At 47.0% G+C, this 26,532-nt stretch overlaps 1 pseudogene; it reads left to right on the top strand.

Annotated features, from left to right (window-relative positions):
• The window catches only part of LOC123076078 (probable 2-oxoglutarate-dependent dioxygenase AOP1), a 36,489-nt pseudogene extending 21,515 nt beyond the window's left edge, over positions 1-14,974 (top strand).
• The last annotated feature ends 11,558 nt before the right edge of the window (positions 14,975-26,532 follow it).

Raw genomic sequence — 26,532 nt, 5'->3', positions numbered from 1 at the left:
TGAAATGGCGATACACAGGGGGTGGGGGTATTGTTTGAGAGATGGCCCTTTAGTCCCGGTTTGAGACACGAACCGTGCCCTTTAGTCCCGGTTCGTGTCTCAAACCGGGACTAAACGGCCCATTTGAACCAGGACTAATGCCTTTAGCCGCTCGAATCGGGACTAATGCTCACATTAGTCCCAGTTCGTAATGCAACCGGGACTAAGGTGTATATTGCGCTCGAACCAAAGCCCTCTTTTCTACTAGTGAAGTCTCACCACCATACTGGTGATCATATACTTGATATGGTCAAGGATTTAAAAGTAATCTTTGGAAAGGGTCCTGGCGGACAATCTGTTCTGAATGACGCAGACGGACACGCACCCATGTGGAAGAAGAAATCTATATTTTGGGACCTACCGTAATGGAAAGTCATAGACAATCGACGTGATGCACGTGACGAATAATCTTTGCGTGAATCTGCTAGGCTTTTGGGGCGTGTATGGCAAGACAAAAGATACACCAGAGACACGGGAGGTCCAACAACATATGCACGAAAAAGACGGCATGCATCCAAAGCAGTATCAAGGTCCTGCCAGCTACGCTCTGAAGGAAATATGCCCTAGAGGCAATAATAAAGTTATTATTTATTTCCTTATTTCATGATAAATGTTTATTATTCATGCTAGAATTGTATTAACCGGAAACATAATACATGTGTGAATACATAGACAAACAGAGTGTCACTACTATGCCTCTACTTGACTAGCTCATTGATCAAAGATGGTTAAGTTTCCTAACCATAGACATGAGTTGTCATTTGATAAACGGGATCACATCATTAGGAGAATGATGTGATTGACTTGACCCATTCGTTAGCTTAGCACTATGATCGTTTAGTTTATTGCTATTGCTTTCTTCATGACTTATACATGTTCCTATGACTATGAGATTATGCAACTCCCGAATACCGGAGGAACACTTTATGTGCTACCAAACGTCACAACGTAACTGGGTGATTATAAAGGTGCTCTACAAGTGTCTCCGAAGGTACTTGTTGAGTTGGCATAGACTGAGATTAGGATTTGTCACTCCAACTATCGGAGAGGTATCTCTGGGCCCTCTCGGTAATGCACATCACTATAAGCCTTGCAAGAAATGTGACTAATGAGTTAGTTGCGGGATGATGCATTACGGAACGAGTAAAGAGACTTGCCGGTAACGAGATTAAACTAGGTATTGAGATACCGACGATCGAATCTCGGGCAAGTAACATACCGATGACAAAGGGAACAACGTATGTTGTTATGCGGTTTGACCGATAAAGATCTTCGTAGAATATGTAGGAACCAATATGAGCATCTAGGTTCCTCTATTGGTTATTGACCGGAGACATGTCTTGGTCATGTCTACATAGTTCTCGAACCTGTAGGGTCCACACGCTTAAAGTTCTGTGACAATCGGTATTATGAGTTTATATGTTTTGATGTACCGAAAGTAGTTCGGAGTCCCGGATGTGATCACGGACATGACGAGGAGTCTTGAAATGGTCGAGACATAAAGATTGATAAAAAGTTCCGGGTGATCTCGGGATTTTACCAGAGTGCCGGAGGAGTTACCGGAACCCCCCGGGGGTTAATGGGCCTTGTTGGGCCCTAGTGGAGAGAGGGAGGGGCCGGCCAGGGCAGGCCGCGCGCCCCCTCCCCCTCTGGTCCGAATTAGACTAGGAAGGGGGGCGGCGCCCCCCTTTCCTTCTCCTTCTCCCCCTTCCTTTCCCCCTCCTAGTAGGAGTAGGAAATAGGGGAGTCCTACTCCTACTAGGAGGAGGATGATACGTCTCCAACGTATCTATAATTTTTGATTGTTCCATGCTATAGTATATTCTGTTTTGGACATTATTGGGATTTATTATACACTTTTACATTATTTTTGGGACTAACCTATTAACCGGAGGCCCAGCCAGAATTGCTATTTTTGCCTATTTCAGAGTTTCGCAAAAAAAGAATATCAAACGGAGTCCAAACGGAATGAAACCTTCGGGAGCGTGATTTTCGGAACGAACATGATCCAGAGGACTTGGACAGTATGTCAAGACATCAAACAGGAGGCCACGAGGTAGGGGGGCGCGCCCTCCACCCTCGTGGGCCCCCTGTTGCTCCATCGACGTACTTCTTCCTCCTATATATACCTACGTACCCCCAAACTACCAGAGACGGAGCCAAAAACCTAATTCCACCGCCGCAACCTTCTGTACCCGTGAGATCCCATCTTGGGGCATGTTCCGGAGCTCCGCTGGAGGGGGCATCGATCACGGAGGGCTTCTACATCAACACCATAGCTCTCCAATGATGTGTGAGTAGTTTACCTCAGACCTTCGGGTCCATAGTTATTAGCTAGATGGCTTCTTCTCTCTTTTTGGGTCTCAATACAATGTTCTCCCCCTCTCTTGTGGAGATCTATTCGATGTAATCTTCTTTTGCGGTGTGTTTGGTGAGACCGATGAATTGTGGGTTTATGATCAAGTTTATCTATGAACAATATTTGAATCTTCTGAATTCTTTTATGTATGATTGGTTATCTTTGCAAGTCTCTTCGAATTATCAGTTTGGTTTGGCCTACTAGATTGATCTTTCTTGCAATGGGAGAAGTGCTTAGCTTTGGGTTCAATCTTGCGGTGTCCTTTCCTAGTGACAGTAGGGGCAGCAAGGCACGTATTGTATTGTTGCCATCGAGGATAACAAGATGGTGTTTATATCGTATTGCATGAGTTTATCCCTCTACATCATGTCATCTTGCTTAAAGCGTTACTCTGTTCTTATGAACTTAATACTCTAGATGCATGCTGGTTAGCGGTCGATGTGTGGAGTAATAGTAGTAGATGCAGGCAGGAGTCGGTCTACTTGTCTCGGACGTGATGCCTATATACATGATCATACCTAGATATTCTCATAACTATGCTCAATTCTGTCAATTGCTCAACAGTAATTTGTTCACCCACCATAAATACTTATGCTCTCGAGAGAAGCCACTAGTGAATCCTATGGCCCCCGGGTCTATTTTCCATCATATTAATCTTCCAACACTTCGCTATTTTTGGCGCCGTTTTTATTTTGTTTTCTTTACTTTGCATCTTTATCATAAAAATACCAAAAATATTATCTTTATCAGATCTCACTCTCGTAAGTGACCGTGTAGGGATTGACAACCCCTCATCGCGTTGGTTGTGAGGATTTATTTGTTTGTGTAGGTGCGAGGGACTCGTGCGTGGCCTCCTACTAGATTGATACCTTGGTTCTCAAAAACTGAGGGAAATACTTACGCTACTTTGCTGCACCACCCTTTCCTCTTCAAGGGAAAACCAACGCAGTGCTCAAGAGGTAGCAGAGGACTCCTCCTCCTGGCGCCCTACAGGGCCGGCCGGCCTCCCCCTTGCTCCTTTATATACGGGGGCAGGGGGCACCCTAGAACACACAAGTTGATCATTGATCTCTCCCAGCCGGGTGCGGTGCCCCCCTCCACCATAATCCACCTCGGTCATATCGTAGCGGTGCTTAGGCGAAGCCCTGCGTCGGTAACTTCATCAACATCGTCATCACGCCGTCGTGCTGACGAAACTCTCCTTCGAGCTCTACTGGATCGTGAGTTCGCGGGACGTCACCGAACTGAATGTGTGTTGAACACGGAGGTGTCGTGCGTTCGGTACTGAGGATCGGTCGATCATGAAGACGTACAACTACATCAACCGCGTTGTCATAACGCTTCTGCTTTCGGTCTACGAGGGTTTGTGGACACACTCTCCCCTCTCGTTGCTATGCATCACCATGATCTTGCGTGTGCGTAGGAATTTTTTTGAAATTACTACGTTCCCCAACAGTGGCATCCGGGCCAGGTTTATGCGTAGATGTTATATGCACGAGTAGAACATAAGTGAGTTGTGAGCGATACAAGTCATACTGCTTACCAGCATGTCACACTTTGGTTCGGCGGTATTGTTAGATGAAGCGGCCCGGACCGACATCACGCGCACACTTACGCGAGACTGGTTTTACCGCCGTGCTTTGCACACAGGTGACTAGCGGGTGTCAGTTTCTCGAACTTTAGTTGAACCGAGTGTGGCTACGCCCGGTCCTTGTAAAGGTTAAAACAGCACCAACTTGACAAACTATCGTTGTGGTTTTGATGCGTAGGTAAGAACGGTTCTTGCTCAGCCCATAGCAGCCACGTAAAACATGCAACAACAAAGTAGAGGACGTCTAACTTGTTTTTGCAGGGCATGTTGTGATGTGATATTGTCAAGACATGATGCTAAATTTTATTGTATGAGATGATCATGTTTTGTAACCGAGTTATCGGCAACTGGCAGTAGCCATATGGTTGTCGCTTTATTGTATGAAATGCAATCGCCATGTAATTGCTTTACTTTATCACTAAGCGGTAGCGATAGTCGTAGAAGCAATAGTTGGCGAGACGACAGCGATACTACGATGGAGATCAAGGTGTCGCGCCGGTGACGATGGTGATCATGACAGTGCTTTGGAGATGGAGATCAAAGGCACAAGATGATGATGGCCATATCATATCACTTATATTGATTGCATGTTATGTTTATCCTTTATGCATCTTATTCTACTTTGATTAACGGTAGCATTATAAGATGATCTCTCACTAAATTTCAAGGTAAAAGTGTTCTCCCTGAGTATGCACCGTTGCCAAAGTTTGTCATGCCGAGACACCACGTGATGATCGGGTGTGATAAGCTCAACGTTCATCTACAATGGGTGCAAGCCAGTTTTGCACACGCAGAATACTCGGGTTAAACTTGACGAGCCTAGCATATGCAGATATGGCCTCGGAACACTAAGACCGAAAGGTCAAGCGTGAATCATATAGTAGATATGATCAACATAATGATGTTCACCATTGAAAACTACTTGAGTTCACGTGATGATCGGTTATGGTTTAGTTGTTTTGGATCACGTGATCACTTAGATGATTAGAGGGATGTCTATCTAAGTGGGAGTTCTTAAGTAATTTGATTAATTGAACTTAAATTTATCATGAACTTAGTCCTGGTAGTATTAGCATATCTATGTTGTAGATCAATAGCTCGGGTTTTGCTCCCCTGTTTTATTTTTGATATGTTCCTAGAGAAAACTAAGTTGAAAGATGTTAGTAGCAATGATGCGGATTGGATCCGTGATCTGAGGATTATCCTCATTGCTGCACAGAAGAATTATGTCCTTGATGCACCGCTAGGTGACAGACCAATTGCAGGAGCAGATGCAGACGTTATGAACGTTTGACAAGCTCGATATGATGACTGCTTGATAGTCTAGTGCACCATGCTTTATGGCTTAGAATCGGGGCTTCAAAGACGTTTTTGAAACGCCACAGAGCATATGAGATGTTCCAAGAGTTGAAATTAGTATTTCAGACTCATGCCCATATCGAAAGGTATGAGACCTTTGACAAGCACTTTGCCTACAAGATGGAGGAGAATTGCTCAGCTAGTGAGCATGTGCTCAGAATGTCTGAGTAGTACAATCACTTGAATCAAGTGGGAGTTAATCTTCCAGATAAGATAGTGATTGACAGAGTTCTCTAGTCACTATCACCAAGTTACTAGAACTTCATGATGAACTATAATATGCAAGGGATAACGAAAACGATTCCCAAGCTCTTCGTGATGCTGAAATCGACGAAGGTAGAAATCAAGAAAAGCATCAAGTGTTGATGGTTGACAAGACCACTAGTTTCAAGAAAAGGGAAAAGGGAAGAAAGGGAACTTCAATAAGAACGGCAAGCAAGTTGTTGCTCAAGTGAAGAAGCCCAAGTCTGGACCTAAGCCTGAGACTAAGTGCTTCTACTGCAAAGGAACTGGTCACTGCAAGTGGAACTGCCCTAGATACTTGGCGGATAAGAAGGATGGCAAAGTAAACAAAGGTATATTGGATATACATGCTATTGATGTGTACTGTACTAGTGTTTATAGCAACCCCTCGGCATTTTGATACTGGTTCAGTTGCTAAGAGTAGTAGCCCAAAACGGGAATTGCAGAATGAACAGAGACTAGTTAAGGGTGAAGTGACGATGTGTGTTGGAAGTGGTTCCAAGATTGATATGATCATCATCGCACACTCCCTATACTTTCGGGATTAGTGTTGAACCTAAATAAGTGTTATTTGGTGTTTGCCTTGAGCATGAATATGATTTGATCATGTTTATTGCAATACGGTTATTCATTTAAGTTAGAGAATAATTGTTGTTCTGTTTACATGAATAAAACCTTCTATCGTAATACACCCAATGAAAATGGTTTGTTGGATCTCGATCGTAGTGATACACATATTCATAATATTGAAGCCAAAAGATGCAAAGTTAATAATGATAGTGCAACTTATTTGTGGCACTGCCGTTTAGGTCATATTGGTGTAAAGCGCATGAAGAAACTCCATGCTGATGGGATTTTGGAATCACTTGATTATGAATCACTTGATGCTTGCGAACCATGCCTTATGGGCAAGATGACTAAAACTCCGTTCTCCGGAACAATGGAGCGAGCAAACTAACTTATTGGAAATAATACATACTGATGTATGCAATCCGATGAGTGTTGAGGCTCGCGGCAGGTATCGTTATTTTCTGACCTTCACGGATGATTTGAGCAGATATGGGTATATCTACTTGATGAAACATAAGTCTGAAATATTTGAAAAGTTCATATAATTTCATAGAAAATCATCGTAACAAGAAAATAAAAGTTTCTACGATCTGATCATGCAGTAGAATATTTGAGTTACGAGTTTGGTCTTCATTTGAAACAATGCGGAATAGTTTCGCAACTCACGCCACCTGGAACACCACAGCGTAATGGTGTGTCCGAACATCGTAACTGTACTTTATTAGATATGGTGCAATCTATGATGTCTCTTACCGATTTACCACTATCGTTTTGGGGTTATGCATTAGAGACAGTTGCATTCACGTTAAATAGGGCACCATCTAAATCCGTTGAGGTGACCATATGAACTGTGGTTTGGCAAGAAACCAAAGTTGTCGTTTCTTAAAGTTTGGGGTTGTGATGCTTATATGAAAAAGTTTCATCCTGATAAGCTCAAACCCAAATCAGAGAATTGTGTCTTCATAGGATATACAAAGGAGACGGTTGTGTACACCTTCTATCACAGATCCGAAGGCAAGATCTTTGTTGTTAAGAATGGATCCTTTCTGGAGAAGGAGTTTCTCTCGAAAGAAAGTGAGTGGGAGGAAAGTAGAACTTGATGAGGTAACTATACCTGCTCCCTTATTGGAAAGTAGTTCGTCATAGAAATCTGTTCATGTGACTCCTACACCAATTAGTGAGGAAGCTAATGATGATGATGATGTAACTTCAGATCAAGTTACTACCGAACCTCGTAGGTCAACCAGAGTGAGATCCGCACTAGAGTGGTACGCTAATCCTGTTCTAGAGGTCATGTTACTTGGCCATGACGAACCTACGAACTATGAGGAAGTGATGATGAGCCCAGATTCCGTGAAATGGCTTGAGGCCATGAAATCTGAGATGGGATCCATGTATGAGAACAAAGTGTAGACTTTGGTTGACTTGCCCGATGATCGGCAAGCCATAGAAAATAAATGGATCTTCAAGAGGAAGACGGACGCTGATAGTAGTGTTACTATCTACAAAGCTAGACTTGTTGAAAAAGGTTTTGACAAAGTTTAAGGTCGTGACTACGATGAGATTTTCTCACTCGTAGCGATGCTTAAGTCTGTCCAAATCATGTTAGCAAATTGCCACATTTTATGAAATCTGGCAAATGGATGTCAAAACTACATTCCTTAATGGATTTCTTAAAGAAGAGTTGTATATGATGCAACCATAAGGTTTTGTCGATCCTAAAGGTGCTAACAAAATGTGCAAGCTCCAGCGATCCATCTATGGACTGGTGCAAGCATCTCGGAGTTGGAATATACGCTTTGATGAGTTGATCAAACCATATAGTTCTATACAGACTTGCGGTGAAGACTGTATTTACAAGAAAGAGAGTGGGAGCACTACAGCATTTTTGATAAGTATATGTGTATGACATATTGTTGATCGAAAACAATGTAGAATTTTCTGGAAAGTATAAAGGAGTATTTGAAAGGAGTTTTTCAAAGAAAGACCTCGGTCACTACTAGAAAAAAGGTTGTTAGTGGCGCACCAGTTTTTGATATTAATGACGCACTATAGGTGCGCCACTATTAACACGCCACTAGTAACAAAATGTGCAAGCTCCAGCGATCCATCTATGGACTGGTGCAAGCATCTCGGAGTTGGAATATACGCTTTGATGAGTTGATCAAACCATATAGTTCTATACAGACTTGCGGTGAAGACTGTATTTACAAGAAAGAGAGTGGGAGCACTACAGCATTTTTGATAAGTATATGTGTATGACATATTGTTGATCGAAAACAATGTAGAATTTTCTGGAAAGTATAAAGGAGTATTTGAAAGGAGTTTTTCAAAGAAAGACCTCGGTCACTACTAGAAAAAAGGTTGTTAGTGGCGCACCAGTTTTGATATTAATGACGCACTATAGGTGCGCCACTATTAACACGCCACTAGTAACAAAATGTGCAAGCTCCAGCGATCCATCTATGGACTGGTGCAAGCATCTCGGAGTTGGAATATACGCTTTGATGAGTTGATCAAACCATATAGTTCTATACAGACTTGCGGTGAAGACTGTATTTACAAGAAAGAGAGTGGGAGCACTACAGCATTTTTGATAAGTATATGTGTATGACATATTGTTGATCGAAAACAATGTAGAATTTTCTGGAAAGTATAAAGGAGTATTTGAAAGGAGTTTTTCAAAGAAAGACCTCGGTCACTACTAGAAAAAAGGTTGTTAGTGGCGCACCAGTTTTTGATATTAATGACGCACTATAGGTGCGCCACTATTAACACGCCACTAGTAACAAATAGTAATGGCGCACCACATAGTGCGCCATTACTATGCCTAGAAGTGCGGCATTACTATTTGACTTAGTAATGGCGCACCACATAGAAGTGCACCATTACTAACAATTTTTTTTCAAATTTTTTTTCAGAAATGTTTTTTAATTTTTTTTCAATTTTTTTCTTTTTCTTAATCTCGAGTCACTATGGCTTAATCTCGGGTCAATATGCTTAATCTCAAGTCAAATCGCACTCCGTGGTCAAACTTCCCGGAAGGTCACCCATCCTCACACTACTCCAGCCGGAGCACGCTTAACTTCGCAGTTCTATCCAACCCCAGCACCAGCTCACTTAAAAGGCACTTGTTGATATATCTATCATATCAATCCTATTAAACCTAGTTGATGTCTAGGACTTTGTTCATGTTCATGAGTGTGATGAAATTTTGAAAAAATATTTCAAACTTTCCGGTCATATTACGTATCATATTTTGCATTTTTTCCAAAAAAAATCAAAACCAATTTTTTTTCTGTTACTAGTGGCGCACCTAGCAAATGGTGCGCCATTACTAAGTTTGATTTTTTTTCCATTTTCCCCCTCTGGATCTTAAAAGCCCTGTATCTTTTATTCTGTTAGGTTTTTGGGGATTCTAAAAATCTTCAACTTAGTAATGGCGCACTTCTCACCTGGTGCGCCATTACTATTTTGGTTACTAATGGAGCACCTATATTTGGTGCGCCACTGCTATATAGCAGTGGCGATGGTGCGCCATTAATGTCCATATTAGCTATAGCCGTTTTTCTAGTAGTGGGTGAAACTGCTTACATATTGAGCATCAAAATCTATAGAGATAGATCAAGACGCTTGATAAGTTTTTTCAATGAGTACATACCTTGACAAGATTTTGAAGTAGTTCAAAATGGAATAGTCAAAGAAAGAGTTCTTGTCTGTGTTACAAGGTGTGAAATTGAGTAAGACTCAAAGCCCGACCATAGCAGAAGATAGAAAGAGAATGAAAGTCATTCCCTATGCCTCAACCATAGGTTCTATAAAGTACGCCATGCTGTGTACCAGATCTATTGTATACCCTACACTGAGTTTGGCAAGGGAGTACAATAGTGAACTAGGAGTAGATCTCTGGACGGCGGTCAAAATTATCCTTAGCGGAATAAGGATATGTTTCTCGATTATGAAGGTGACAAAAGGTTCGTCGTAAAGAGTTACGTCGATGCAAGCTTTGACACCGATCTGGATGACTCTAAGTCTCGATCTAGATACATATTGAAAGTCGGAGCAATTAGCTAGAGTAGCTCCGTGCAGAGCATTGTTGACATAGAAATTTTCAAAATACATACGAATCTGAATATGGCAGACCCGTTGACTAAACTTCTCTCACAAGCAAAACATGATCACACCTTAGTACTCTTTGGGTGTTAATCACATAGCGATGTGAACTAGATTATTGACTCTAGTAAACCCTTTGGGTGTTGGTCACATAACGATTATTGACTCTAGTGCAAGTGGGAGACTGAAGGAAATATGCCCTAGAGGCAATAATAAAGTTATTATTTATTTCCTTATTTCATGATAAATGTTTATTATTCATGCTAGAATTGTATTAACCGGAAACATAATACATGTGTGAATACATAGACAAACAGAGTGTCACTAGTATGCCTCTACTTGACTAGCTCGTTGATCAAAGATGGTTAAGTTTCCTAACCATAGACATGAGTTTTCATTTGATAAACGGGATCACATCATTAGGAGAATGATGTGATTGACTTGACCCATTCGTTAGCTTAGCACTATGATCGTTTAGTTTATTGTTATTGCTTTCTTCATGACTTATACATGTTCCTATGACTATGAGATTATGCAACTCCCGAATATCGGAGGAACACTTTGTGTGCTACCAAACGTCACAACGTAACTGGGTGATTATAAAGGTGCTCTGCAGGTGTCTCCGAAGGTACTTGTTGAGTTGGCATAGATCGAGATTAGGATTTGTCACTCCGATTGTCGGAGAGGTATCTCTGGGCCCTCTCGGTAATGCACGTCACTATAAGCCTTGCAAGAAATGTGACTAATGAGTTAGTTGCGGGATGATGCATTACGGAACGAGTAACGAGACTTGCCGGTAACGATATTGAACTAGGTATTGAGATACCGATGATCGAATCTCGGGTAAGTAACATACCGATGACAAAGGGAACAACGTATGTTGTTATGCGGTTTGACCGATAAAGATCTTCGTAGAATATGTAGGAACCAATATGAGCATCCAGGTTCCGCTATTGGTTATTGAACGGAGACATGTCTCGGCCACGTCTACATAGTTCTCGAACCCGTAGGGTCCGCACGCTTAAAGTTCTGTGACGATCGGTATTATGAGTTTATATGTTTTGATGTACCGAAAGTAGTTCGGAGTCCCGTATGTGATCACAGACATGACGAGGAGTCTCGAAATGGTCGAGACATAAAGATTGATATATTGGAAGCCTATATTTGGACATCGGAAGAGTTCCGGGTGAAATCGAGATTTTACCGGAGTGCCGGAGGGGTTACCGGAACCCCCCGGGGGTTAATGGGCCTTGTTGGGCCCTAGTGGAGAGAGAGGGAGAGAAGGCCCGGCTAGGGCAGGCCGCGCGCCCCCTCCCCCTCTGGTCCGAATTTGACTAGGAAGGGGGGGGCGGCGCCCCCCTTTCCTTCTCCTTCCCCCCTTCCTTTCCCCCTCCTAGTAGGAGTAGGAAAGAGGGGAGTCCTACTCCTACTAGGAGGAGGACTCCTCCTCCTAGCGCGCCCTACAGGGCCGGCTGGCCTCCCCCCTTGCTCCTTTATATACGGGGGCAGGGGCACCCTAGAACACACAAGTTGATCATTGATCTCTCCCAGCCGTGTGCGGTGCCCCCCTCCACCATAATCCACCTCGGTCATATCGTAGCGGTGCTTAGGCGAAGCCCTGCGTCGGTAACTTCATCAACATCGTCATCACGCCGTCGTGCTGACGAAACTCTCCTTCGAGCTCTACTGGATTGTGAGTTTGCGGGCATCACCGAGCTGAACGTGTGCTGAACACGGAGGTGCCGTGCGTTCGGTACCGAGGATCGGTCGATCGTGAAGACGTACGACTACATCAACCGCGTTGTCATAATGCTTCCGCTTTCGGTCTACGAGGGTACGTGGACACACTCTCCCCTCTCGTTGCTGTGCATCACCATGATATTGCGTGTGCGTAGGAATTTTTTGGAAATTACTACGTTCCCCAACACGCTCTTACCAAGGAAGAGAAGGAAATCTTCTTTGAATACTTGCTCAGTACGAAGGTCCTGTCTGGTTTCTCGTCGAATATAAAGGGAATAATAAATATGGCAGAGAAAAAATTTCAAAACCTAAATTCTCATGACTACCACGTGATTATGACGCAATTACTTCCGGTTGCATTGAGGGGGCTTCTACCGAAAAACGTTCGATTAGCCATTGTGAAGTGATGTGCATTCCTCAATGCAATTTCTCAGAAGGTAATCGATCCAGAAATCCTACCAAGGTTACCAAGGCCACAGACTTGGCGTCGTGCGAGGGTGCTCGAAGATGATTGCTGGGAGTAACGGGGTTGTGTCGCCCCTAGTCCACTGGGACTGGTTGGGGATACAAGGGTGGAGCCCCTATTGTGGTGGCGCCATCCCGGACTCTGTGCCTCATGCCAACCTAGGAGTGAAAGGAACGACCTTTTTCTCCACCTACCATGGTTGGTACATCATGTTGTAGTTAATGGGTGATGTTTCGGACAGGGTTGCCGGGTTGGCGGCTCCGAATGGTTGTCCGCATGGTTGTCTCTCCGACGGACATCATGGCGGCGATGGTGGCTTCCCTCTTGGTTATGTCGGTGGCGAGAGGGGTAGCGCTTGGTAGCTCGGGCACGTCCTCTATTTGATGTCGCCTAGGTCTGGATCTGGCGGTCTGAGCACGTCGGGCTTGCTCTGGGGTCCTTGTGGTGGCATGGGTGGGGTACCAAGCGAAAGTTGCGCGCTTTTGCACCGCTGACGACGACGCTTGCAGGCGCAGCTCTATTCTTGAAGACGTCGGCATGGGTCTCGTCGCAACATTATAGTTCTCAATGCAGACTCTAGTCCGGTGTGACTGCACAGCGATGATGTTTTGCGCCGTTCTCCCTCATGAGTACATTGTCGAGGAGATTAGGTTTACGAGGATTTAGCGTGGTGTTGTCATCATTTCTGCCAGTGTTACCCTTCGGTAGCATAGTTTCTACATGATTCGGTTATTCTAGGGCTGCTTTGTAACAGGTTCACCTCACTTCCTTATATCATTGCGCCGTATACTTTGTTCGGTGTTTTATGTGTAAAGTGGGGTGAGAGCCTATTTCAAGCTAAATATCTGATTTTAAAGTTAACAGGGGATTTGTTCCATTGACCACATTTGTGGGGGAAATTATACTTTACTCCACAAAATAAATACACGAGTATATAGCCTATGAGATCCAAATAAGTTAGCCTAATTATTTGGTCTGGTTCAGTACATGAGACCGCTGATATGGGGTACTTTGTTACATAGTATGCCGTGCTATGCGGGGAAAATATAATACGTGAAGCTATGTGGAGCTGGGGAGTGGGTGCCATCTTGCACATCGCCTAATAGAAAACTGCTCGTTGTAGTTACTTTTCCCCCTCCCCCTAAAAAATGATGACGATAGGCCAAGGTCGACCGGCCTAAATTTCAGCCGATAGGCGATGGCCGTCTAATTACAATAACAGTAACAGTCCAATTGTGCTCCCCACCACCCGGCACATCGTGGCTATCCTCCCTCGCCATGCGCTCGTGGACAAAGCTCACGCACGCACCTCTCCAGCGCTCCCAGAAAAACGGTTGTCCCTCCCCGTATGTCACGCGTGTTGCTGTCGTTGTCTCCCCGTGCATAGATCAAGGCACCGGGCGCGCCGCTGTGCATCACCAGCGACGTCGCAAGAGCATGGCCGGTCCCAGTATCACCCCGCCATGGTTCCAGCATCTGAACACCGTGGTTGTAGCACCCCCGCCGGCGTGGTCATCACCGGAAGTTACGGTTACCACCTGCACCACCATGGTTGCAACATCTAGACACCACGGTTCCAGCATCTGGTTACCGTGGTTGCAGCACCCGGTGGCGTGGACACCATTAGCAGTTGCAGGCTTCCAGCATCTGGACGCCACCATTCCAGTATCGCGACACCATAGTTGCAGCACCCGTGCCGGCGTGGTCACCACCGGCAACTGTAGGCTTCCAGCATCTAGCTGTTGTGGTTCCAGCATCTGGACGCGATGGTTCCAGCATCTGGGAACCATGGTTGTAGCGGTGACTGCCATGGCAACCACCGGTTCCAGCATCGTGGTCACCGGTTACAGCACCTAGGGGACATTAACGCAACATCTCCAATGGTCGATTCTAGCAAACGACAACGAGGTTGTAGCACCGCCACCGGCTGGCTCCAGTATTTGTGCGTCACGGTCGTAGCACCCTGCTACTCGTCGTGTCAACTGCCGCACGAACACGGGCCATGCAGTGATGGGGGCTACTGGGCTGGCTCACCATTCCGCCTATGTTCGCGCCATGCAGTGATGGGGCCTACCAGGCTGGCTCGCCATTCCGCCTAGTCTGACGACCTTCAGTGGCCGGCGAGATGTTCACAAGACAAGATCCTTTCTCACGTGGAGTCTACCTCCAATTCTGACGCCGTTTTAAGTATGTCGCAGGTTGTGACCAACGGGAGTGTGTCGCCGTGCCTCCATCGCGTCAGGACACCTAGCAAGGGCGAGCGCGTTTCTGCAACGTCGTGTTGAGCGCCATGGATGCGCTCCTGGACGGCAACCATCGTCTAGGGTACTGTCCATGTAGGAACGACGACTACAATTGGTTCCGGTACTCGGATGAAGGTCACGGATTTGGTGATCTACCAAAAGCTTTCTGCAGGGTAGACAAAGGTGTTTTTCTTACATTCCGTCTAAAAAAGGAGGTAGACAAAGATGATGTATCGCCCATGCTAGAATGATCACAGTTACGTGTCACAGGAGGAAGCTCACGTTGGCTACACCTCGGTTGGAATAGCTAACAAATACTTTCTATATTTTTTTTGCGCATATACCTCTTATTTCTATTTGAAAAGCTGCTTAGAATTTCCAGAAGTTACCTTCTCCGATAAAAGCAGAGTAAAATGATTTTAATGCCAAGAGATGAACCAAAGAAAATAATCTAACGAGCCAAAGTGCAGCCTCATTTCGGGATGTGCCTATATCAGGTCAGACAATGAGAGACATTGTAGAAACTTTCCATTCAGCAGAGATTGTACTGGTCTCCCGTGGCTGCTGGCGCGCTAAACTCGCTCCCTGTCCGGAACGATCACTATACTCTCCACATGGGAAGGTCATAGAGATAAAACTGCTTAATAACCTTCGCCCTCTCCATGTGGAACGGCTGATCTTTATTAACCAGTCACATGGATACGACGTAGTAAATATGTTCCAGATGCCTCTCAAGCCTACGCAATTATATGGACGATCTCTCTGCATTGTTGCTTGAGGAAATTGGTACCGGAACTGGAATTGGAATGGATGAAAGAGACTGGTCTCAGTCCATCATTTCTAGAAGGAAACCGGAACTGAAATTGATTTGGATGGGAGAGACGGCTATTTATTGCTTGGGTATGGTGACATGAAAGTGTCTCGCTGTCCCACTTCATTGCATGGCTTGTGTATGTTTCCACTACTATTTTAGCGATGTGTTACATACTTACATTTCTCCAGTTAGTTTTGATTTGTACCTTCACCTTTATGCATAGTACAACCATATATATGCGTTGTGTCACAGGCTCTCAATGGGTGCACCCTCCACCCTATTATCAAATAGGCTACAAAATCAGGTTCAGGTGTGTCAGGCAACCACAAAGCTTGGCTTTTGTGGACGGCACCGACACAGAAAGAGGCGAAACCATGTGCTGAATCAATCAACCAAACATACTTTAAGTTGATATATCATTGTCAACCAAGCGTGCATTTAGTGGATATCTGTAGCTCAATCTATCAAACTATCGTATTCCATAAGTGGTTTCCTTATGTTGTCATTCTCCCTGAGGGCTTGTTCGGTTAATCCTCCTCCCAAGAGGATTGGAGGGGATTGGCAAGGATTGAGATGTATTTTGACTTGTAAGAGGTTTAAATCCTCCTCAAACAGCTTCAATCCCCTCGGATCCACACGCAACCGAACGAGGCTTGAATATATATGGTTAATCTTCAGGGTGATGTGAAAATTTTGATGAGGTACATGAGATGATGTGAGCCAAAGATACATGGAACGACACTAGTGTAGCTGTTACTGTCCACCACGCCAACACTTTAAAAGGAAACATATTTATAAAAGAATCGTCATCTCATTCTATCCATAGTCTTGGACCCGGATGAAATACGATCCTTAGACCATCCCAAAGCTGTTTGGCTACTATCACGCATGTCACTTTCATATGATCCAAAAAGCTGAAGTAATTTTTATAATTTTGAAAACAATTTAAGCTGTAATCACATGAAATAAAGATAAAGGAGAATTGCAAAACGGTCATCCCAAAGCAGTTTGACTAGCGTCGTCCATGTCGCTTCCACATGATCCAAAAAGGAAGATAAATCTTGAAGAAGTTTTTAAATTTTTGAAAACAATCTAAGATGGGATCAAAACAAAGAAAAATATAGCAAAAATTGCAAAATGGATAAAATTAATTTAAAACATATTACACGAGTTTTTGATTTTCTTTATATAGACTAGATGAGCTCCTACACATTGACGTGGGAACTGTAGCAATTTATTTCGTCAGTTATACGAGCATGGATATTTAAATTAATAATGTATATTGCACATCTTGGATCGCATCATATGTGCGCATAGTTACCAGTAAGGAGTTTAAAAACAGCCTTCGGAATTGCCGTGGAAGAAAATTAGGCGTAGAAGACACATGCATGCATTTAATTAATTTCTAAAGCTTACTGGGATGATGAGGTAGCATAGCCGCATGTGCTTTAAAAAATTACTAGGGGCTAGCTATTTAAATATAGAAGATTAATGGGTAGAGGATAAGTGCCCACTTAACGGTAAAGTTTGAGAGGCTTGGTCCATTATGGACTAATGTGGCTCCACTGTTAGTGGTCTCCACTACAGGCCCAAGTTTCCCAACAAGCATCACCTCTCACATCAGTACACGTTGTACCCCTTAAAAAAATCAGTACACAATGTACTTGTCTCTTGCGGCTCCAGGACCTCAGGGCTCTCTCTCCCTGTCCGGGCCAATCGCCACATCCTCCACATGGTCAGCTGTTGGTGATCGAAGTGGTTAATAGTCTTTGCTTCCCTACTGTAGAATTGTTCCAGATGCCTTTCAAGCCAACGAAAACCGTATAGGTATAACAAACACTCTCCACTGCTCGCTGGATACATAGATGATTTATATTCATCGTAGCTAGAGACACTGCATGGATAATATACTACTTAGTGACAGAAAACAAAGCATGTGTACAAGTTAAAGCATAGACTGGCCCTCCCTGGATTATTTTTGTAGCTCCGCCACTTGCTAGAGAACATTGAAATTGGAGCTGAGAGGCACAAGAGCAACCGATATTTACCGGTGGGGAATGTGTGACATGAAGGTGCCTTGCTTGCCCATTGTTGAAGTCAAGTCCCGTGCTGCAAGTATTTTTCAGTTTCCTTCAGTAAGCTAGCTCTGAATAATAAAATTGTACACTTGGTTTTCAGTTTCCTTCAGTAAGCTAGCTCTGAATAATAAAATTGTACACTTGGTTTAGAAAGTAGTAGTTTCAGGCCAAGTCGTTTTTCTCTTGTAGTGCCAGAAACGTAATGTGTTTACGTTGCGGCAAGATTAGCGGATCAGTGAGTTTAGTGGTTGGCCACGATCTGATTGCGTGGGATGGCGCGTGATAGAAGGATCGTGGGCGATCTTATCGGGCTGTCTGTTGGGGATAGCTCTGTCTTCTGAATAAAAGAAAGAAGTCCAGGAAAGATGCAGTTAAGGGCGTCGCAAAATCTCTCGCGTTCGTCTCTGTGTGTTCATCTCCTCCACCGTGGCCTAGTAGAGTGATTAGTCCAGCTATTGTGTGTATGATTCTGGTCTAAAAATCTGACAATTGGCATCAGAGCCTTAGGTTCTTTAGGGTTCTTGTGGTGTTTGGCGGCGGCGGCTGCAGCAGGAGGTGATTGGCGGCGGCGATGGGAGACACCTCTCCGTCGAAAGGCGATGGGAACAAGAGCGGGAGCGGTGGAAAGTACACACCGCCAGCGGCCAGGAAGGCATGCGCCAGTGACGCGGACGGCAGCGCTGTGGCGCTCGCTACCCCGTCGAGAGCCACGAATGTGCCCATTCAGTATCCAATGCTGACGGACACGAACTACTCCTTGTGGGCTGTGAAGATGAAGGTGTTGATGAAGGCGCTGCGCGTCTGGTCGGCAATCGAGGGCTCCGGCAAGTTTGATCAGGCCACCGACAAGGGGGCGTTCACTGCTCTGTCTCAATCAATTCCAGATCATGTTATGATGCAGGTTGCAGACTGCGACACCGCACAGGAGGCGTGGGAGCTGATTCGGTGCGCGCACGTCGGCGAGGACCGCGTGAAGAAGGCACGTGCGCGCCAGCTCAAGAGGCAATTTGATCGCCTCGACATGGGCGATGGGGAGACGATCCCGGAGTTTGCCAGGAAGCTCACCACGTTGGTGAGCGAAATCCGCTCCCTCGGTGTCACCCTCGGCGAGGAAGCCGTGGTGGAGAGGTTGTTCAGCGCCGTCCCAGATCGGTTTGCCGACATCGTCAACACCATCGAGCAGTGGGGCGACCTCACGACCATGACGGTGCAGGAGGACGTCGGGCGGCTCACGGCATTCGAGGAGAACCAACGCGGACGGCGGCAGAGCCGTGGCGGCAAGGACGAGCAACTGATGCTCGTTACACGTGCGTTGGAGACACTGATGAAAGGCAAGAAGATGATCGACAGTGGCGGCGGGACTAGCTCAAGCGGCAAGAAGGGTGCTGGGCATGAAAAGGCACGCGGTGAGCGTGTCCAGTCCAACGGCAAAGGAAAAGACAAAGAGAAGGTCAAGAAGCACAGAAAGTTTGACATAAGTAAAGTAAGGTGCTTCAACTGTAATGATATGGGACACTTCCAGTCAGATTGCCCTGAGCTGAAGAGGGAAAAGGCAAACCTTGCCGAGAAAGAAGGTGATGATGAACCGGGTCTTCTATTGTCTGTTGCGTGTGAACTCACTGAATCTGAATCTGTGCAGACCCCGACTGAGTACGTCATGCTACATGAGGATAGGATTGTGCCGAAGTTGACAGGCACACAGAACATGTCATGGTACCTCGACACTAGTGCTAGTAACCACATGACAGGCGATGTGGGGAGATTTGCTGAGCTTGACAGTGCCGTGAAGGGAACGGTAAAATTTGGTGATGGGTCAACAGTGGACATCTGCGGCCGTGGGTCAGTCCTATTTCATGGTCAGACCGGAGAGCACAAGCTGTTGACAGAGGTATACTTCATTCCAAGGCTAAAGAGCAATATAATCAGTGTAGGGCAGCTAGATGAGATTGGTTGCAAGACTGAAATTGAGTTTAGAGTGATGATAGTACTTGATAGACAGCGTAAGCTACTGGCCAGGGTGAAGAGGTCACACAATCGACTGTATATTCTGAATATCAATCTTGCACATCCTGAATGCCTCTTGACAAAGACCAAGGATGAGTCCTGGTTATGGCATGCCCGCTACGGCCATATTAATTTCCATGCATTGAGGTCCCTCTCGTCGAAAGGAATGGTGTCAGGTGTTAGATGTGTATAGTCTCTCTTGCACTTTACCATACACATGTATATGTAGTGGCCCTTGGCCCTCCTGTGAATTTAGTTGCCCATTCCTAACATGGTATCAGATGCTTAGGTTCCTCTCCCGCTCCCGCACGCTCGCAGCTCCGTGCCTAGCTCCCCCGTCGCCGGCCTCCCTCTACCTCGTTGCCGGCGCCGGCCACCTCCTCCCTCACCCCTGGCTCTCTCCCTCCCCGCCGCCACGCCGTCTCGCCCCGGCCTGCGCTGCCCCGAGCTCGGTCGCGGCCTGCCATCGCTGTCCCGCGCCGCCTCGAGCGTGGCCGCAGCCTGCCGTTGCCGCCCGTGCTCGGCCGCGGCCGGCAGCCACCTCCCCGTGCCTCCCCGCGGCCGGCAGCCACCTCCCCGCGCCCGGCCGCGACCTCCCCGCGCCCTGCCGCCCCTGGCCGCCTCCTGCTGCAGCCGGTGGTGCCCAGGGCCGGCCCCTCCCACGCTCGCCCTCCCCCCCCCCCCCCCCCCCCCGCTTCTTCCATCGGGGCTGGATCGAGCCAGCGCGAGCCCGATCCCGATCTGGATCGGGGTCTCCTGTAGCAGTTGACCAAAAAAAAGAGCTCCTCATGTCTTCTTCGGGCTATGTCGCCGTTCCTCGGTGCTCGGTGATCTTCGATGGCACCAACTATGCCGAGTTTGCGGGCTTTATGCGTATCCACATGCGCGGTCTCCTTCTGTGGGGTGTTCTCTCTGGCGACTGTTGGGAATCGTAGCATAATTTTAAAATTTTCCTACGCTCACCAAGATGCATCTATGGAGTGTACTAGCAACGAGGGGAAGGGAGTGCATCTACATACCCTTGTAGATCGCGAGCGGAAGCGTTCCAATGAACGTGGATGACGGAGTCGTACTCGCCGTGATCCAAATCACCGATGACCGAGTGCCGAACGGACGGCACCTCCGCGTTCAACACACGTACGGTGCAGCGACGTCTCCTCCTTCTTGATCCAGCAAGGGGGAAGGAGAGGTTGATGGAGATCCAACAGCACGACGGCGTGGTGGTGGATGTAGCGGGTCTCCGGCAGGGCTTCGCCGAGCTTCTGCGAGAGAGAGAGAGAGGTGTTGCAGGGGAGGAGGGAGGCGCCCAAGGCTGTAGGTTGCTGCCCTCCCTCCCCCCCTTTATATACGCCCCCTGGGGGGGCGCCGGCCCTAGAGATGGGATCTCATGGGGGGGCGGCAGCCAAAGGGGGGAAGGGGTTGCCTTGCCCCCCAAGGCAAGGGGGAAGCCCCCCACCCTAGGGTTCCCAACCCTAGGCGCATGGGGGGAGGCCCAAGGGGGGCGCCCCAGCCCACTAAGGGCTGGTTCCCTTCCACTTTCAGCCCACGGGGCCCTCCGGGATAGGTGGCCCCACCCGGTGGACCCCCGGGACCCTTCCGGTGGTCCCGGTACAATACCGGTAACCCCCGAAACTTTCCCGGTGGCCGAAACTTGACTTCCTATATATAATTCTTCACCTCCGGACCATTCCGGAACCTCTCGTGACGTCCGGGATCTCATCCGGGACTCCGAACAACTTTCGGGTTTCCGCATACACATATCTCTACAACCCTAGCGTCACCGAACCTTAAGTGTGTAGACCTTGCGGGTTCGGGAGACATGCAGACATGACCGAGACGCCTCTTCGGTCAATAACCAATAGCGGGATCTGGATACCCATGTTGGCTCCCACATGTTCCACGATGATCTCATCGGATGAACCACGGTGTCGAGGATTCAATCGATCCCGTATGCAATTCCCTTTATCAATCGGTATGTTACTTGCCCGAGATTCGATCGTCGGTATCCCAATACCTTGTTCAATCTCGTTACCGGCAAGTCTCTTTACTCGTACCGCAATGCATGATCCCGTGACTAACGCCTTAGTCACATTGAGCTCATTATGATGATGCATTACCGAGTGGGCCCAGAGATACCTCTCCGTCACACGGAGTGACAAATCCCAGTCTCGATCCGTGCCAACCCAACAGACACTTTCGGAGATACCCGTAGTGCACCTTTATAGTCACCCAGTTACGTTGTGACGTTTGGCACACCCAAAGCACTCCTACGGTATCCGGGAGTTGCACGATCTCATGGTCTAAGGAAAAGATACTTGACATTGGAAAAGCTCTAGCAAACGAAACTACACGATCTTTTATGCTATGCTTAGGATTGGGTCTTGTCCATCACATCATTCTCCCAATGATGTGATCCCGTTATCAATGACATCCAATGTCCATAGTCAGGAAACCATGACTATCTGTTGATCGACGAGCTAGTCAACTAGAGGCTTACTAGGGACACGTTGTGGTCTATGCATTCACACATGTATTACGATTTCCGGACAATACAATTATAGCATGAGCAATAGACGATTATCATGAACAAAGAAATATAATAATAACCATTTATTATTGCCTCTAGGGCATATTTCCAACAGCGAGGTCCCCTGTCTGCCTTGCCCTGTTGCTCCAGTGGCTCCTACCCCGCCAGCACCGCCGGTTCTTGCTGCTGATGCTTCTCAGGCTGATCGTGATGCCGCCAAGGCTCTCGATGATACTGCAGTTGATGCCTATGATCAGCAGATGTCAGCCTATTCGGATGCCCTTTCTGCCTATCGTGATGATCTGTCTGCTTACACTCAGTGGTGCAATGATGATGCTCGTGCTGCTGTTGTTCTTACTGCGAGTGTCCTTCCTAAGTTTGCCTCGGAGTTCATGGGACTTGGCACGGTCGCAGCGATGTGGTTTTATCTCTGTCAGCGCTATCATCCCTCTGGTGATTCTCTCTACCTATCTGTGGTGCGTCAGGAGCATGCACTCCAGCAAGGTGATTCCTCTGTTGATGAGTTCTATTCATAGTGCTCTGCCATCTGGCGTCAGCTTGACTCTCTTCGGACCGTCGTTTGTGGAACTTGTCGTTGTTGTCAGACTACACGGTCCAATTTGGAGTTTCAGTAGGTTCATGAGTTCTTATCTCGTCTTCGCTCTGAGTTCGAGCCTCGCCGTGCTCACCTGCTCGCTCGTGGTCGTGTTCCTATCTCGGAGGTACTTGCTGAGCTTCGTGCTGAAGAGACCCGCCTACGCTCTGCTGGGTTACTTGTGGTTCCATCAGTGTTGGCCGCCCGAGCTCCTATTCCACCTGCTCGCCTCACCGCTCCACCGCTCCTGCCTACTCCTTCAGGGGGAGTGGGTCGTCCTTCTTATGCTGAGAGGGGCCGGTCGCGCCGTGACACCTTCTGTGGCTACTGCTCTCGGCCAGGTCACCCAGAGTCTGATTGCCGTGAGAAGAAGCGAGACCAGAGGCGCTCCTCTTCCAGTGGGACTCCTGGATCCTCCTCGACCCCGTCACTCACTGACCAGGACATTATGAGGCTCAAGCGTCTCTTAGCTTCCTCAGGCTCTTCGTCGACCGGTTCCGCTGCTGCTGTGACTGCAGCCACTGCTCCACCACCGCAGGCATCTACACAGTCAGGTACATCTTCGTGGGCTCTGGATTCTGGAGCCTCTTTTCATATGTCTTCTGATTCTTCCATGTTGTCTTCTCTCCGACCTCTTGATTCGCCTGTTAATGTTCTTACTGCTGATGGCACACCTCTTCCTCTTGCTAGCCGTGGTCTTCTTTCCACTCCATCTTTTTCTGTTCCTAGTGTTTCACATGTTCCTCGCCTCACCATGAATCTTTTTTCCGCTGCCCAACTTACTGATTCCGGTTGTCGTGTCATTCTTGATACCGAATCTTGCTCCATTCAGGATCATCGCACCAAGGCTTTGGTTGGTGCTGGCCCCCGGCGCCGTGAGTTAGAGGGCCTTTGGGAGGTTGACTAGCTTTGTGTTCCTTCCGCTGCCACCACTTCAGCCAGCTCCCATGCTCTTGCCGCCTCTTCGTCTGCGTCCTTCCAGCAGTGGCATCATCGCCTTGGTCACATATGTGGCTCTCGCTTGTCTTCTTTATTTCGTCAGGGCCTCTTAGGGTCTGTATCTGGAGATGTTTCTTTACATTGTAATGGTTGCAGACTTGGCAAACAGACCCAGTTACCTTATCCTACCAATGAGTTAGTATCTCAGCGTCCTTTTGACTTAGTTCATTCTGATGTATGGGGTCCTGCTCCCTTTGATTCGACAGGTGGTCACCGCTACTATATCTTGTTTATTGATGATTTCTCTCGCTACACTTGGCTCTACTTTATGAAATCTCATAGCGACGTTCTCTCTATATACAAACGTTTTGCTGCCATGGTTCACACCCAGTTTTCCATGCCCATTCGTACTCTTCGTGCTGACTCCGCTGGTGAGTTTATCTCCCAGCTGTTGCGTGGTTTTCTTGCGGAACAGGGTACTCTTGCCCAGTTCTCATGTCCTGGTGCACATGCTCAGAATGGCGTTGCCGAACGTAAGCATTGTCATCTACTTGAGACGGCTCGTGCTCTGATGATTGCCGCTTCTCTCCCACCCCATTTTTGGGCTGAGGCTGTTTCTGCATCCACCTATCTCATCAACATACAGCCATCGACTGCTCTGCAGGGTGGTATTCCTATGGAGTATCTCACTGGTCGCTCTCCTGACTACTCAGCTCTTCGTATGTTTGGATGTGTGTGCTATGTCCTTCTTGCCCCGCGAGAACGCACAAACACTTCTGTTCGGATCCTTTTCCTGTTTGATAGTGTGGATGCACTCGAAAGCAATGAAAGCATTATCAGTAATCAGTCTACCTGGAACGAAAGCACTCTGCTCCGGAGCAATGATCTCATCCAAAAAAGGCCTTAGCCGGTTCACCAGGCATTTGGAAATCACCTTATAAATCACATTGCATAGACTTATGGGACGGTACTCTGCAAGTCTAGTTGGGTCCTTTACCTTTGGAATCAGAACTATAGAAGTAGCATTGACACCCTCAGGCATGATACCCGACTCAAAAAAATGCCGCACTGCCTCGATCACCTCCTCCTTCACAGTGCCCCAGTGCCGTTGGAAAAACCTAGCAGGAAAACCGTCAGGACCGGGCGCTTTTAGGGGCCCTATCTGGAAGAGGGCGTCACTGATTTCCTTATCCGAGAAAGGCGCACACAATTTGTCGTTCATGTCAGCAGTAACTTTTGGCTGGAAAAGGTGAATAACTTCCTCTGGATCTATATTGGGGTCTGCTGCGAACATAGTCTCAAAATACTGTTGTGCCATTTTCAGCATAGTGCTTTGTTCCTGCTGCCATACTCTATGACTATCTCTCAACCCTTTTATTCTATTCTTCCGAGCTCGCAACACAGCTTTACCGTGAAAGAATTTTGTGTTGCGGTCCCCTTCTTTCAACCATGCGATACGTAATCGTTGGAGCCACAACATCTCCTCGTGATACAGCAGCTCATTCATGGCGTCCAATTCCCTCCTCGGTTCCGCTCGGTCCGTGTTCATGTGCATGAGCTCTTCTAAACGCGATCGAGATTTTTCCAACTCTCTAGTAGCATTCCCAAATTTTCTGTTGCTCCAGGAGTGTAGTTTACCCATCACCTGTCCAAGAGCCAAGTGAACATCACGAAGATTTTTCTTGCTACCCGCTGCTTTCCATGCCTCTGCCACAACTTCATCTAGGACCGGCTCGCGCTCCCACGTCAGCTCATACCGGCGGCAACAGGTGGGCCTTGGCGCCGTGTCTGGAGTGCATCGGACCAAGACTGGGCAGTAGTCCGAGCACGGGGAGACGAGGTGAACCACCTCTGCATCTGCATGCAGGTCACGCCACGAGTTCGTAGCCATAGCTCGATCCAACCGCACTTGGACATTGGCCCGTCCTCCTATGCGGTTATCATATGTGAAGGGGTAGCCTGCAAAACCCAGATCAATAAGTCCACAAGTTTCTAAAGCATCTCTGAATATAAGCATTTGTCCTGGAGCTCGCGGTGTCTCTGACATATGTTCATAATCCCACATCGCCTCATTGAAATCTCCGACAAGAAGCCAGGGCAAGTTGCTTGCCCCGTTCATACGGCATATCGCATCCCACATAATGTGTCTATTTTCCACTCTAGGTTCACCATACACAAAAGTGATACGCCAAGGTGGCTCGCTATCTGACACACGCACATGGACATTGTTCCATCTATTATTAGCCTCTTTGACCTCCACTGTTAGGGAATCATGCGAAAACAGAGCTAGACCACCACTACGGCCATCACTACTAACTCCTTCAAAACCAGCAAGGCCTAAACGAGAACGAAGACGTTGCATTTTTTCTTTGGGTTGTCTAGTCTTTATCTAATATTAAAAGACGGAGGCTTTCATAGTTCTCCATACGTCACCACTTTATATCCGTCGATTTTATCTTAACCATAAAGATTGACGGTTGAGATTTAAAAGCATATCCACCTAAAGTTTGGTCTAAGAACGGAGGATCTCCTTTTTACTCTCATCTGTCGTCTCTTTGGCCGAACCTCAAAACAACGCAACAAGAAACACACGGTTGTGGAATCAATCAACTGTACGTATATACACATTCTGCATGAATGGAATCCGTGGAAACTAATAGGCGCGAGCTGAGGGTGAGCCTTGGAGGCAGTACCAACCGTCGCAACCTTATCGGAGAAGTGCCCGCAGCCGCAGCAGGGCGTTCCGTCAGGGACGAACCTGTCTCTAGGTGCTGCATGCTGAGTACTCGCCGACGCATGTGCCTTGTGCGTAGGCTGTGCCATCGATGGTGCCGCCGGCGCCTGCGGCGACT

Source organism: Triticum aestivum, chromosome 3D (assembly GCF_018294505.1).
Source record: "Triticum aestivum cultivar Chinese Spring chromosome 3D, IWGSC CS RefSeq v2.1, whole genome shotgun sequence".
NCBI lineage: Eukaryota > Viridiplantae > Streptophyta > Magnoliopsida > Poales > Poaceae > Triticum > Triticum aestivum.
Note: the sequence above shows the minus strand (reverse complement) of the source record. Positions and strands in the feature narration are given on the sequence as shown.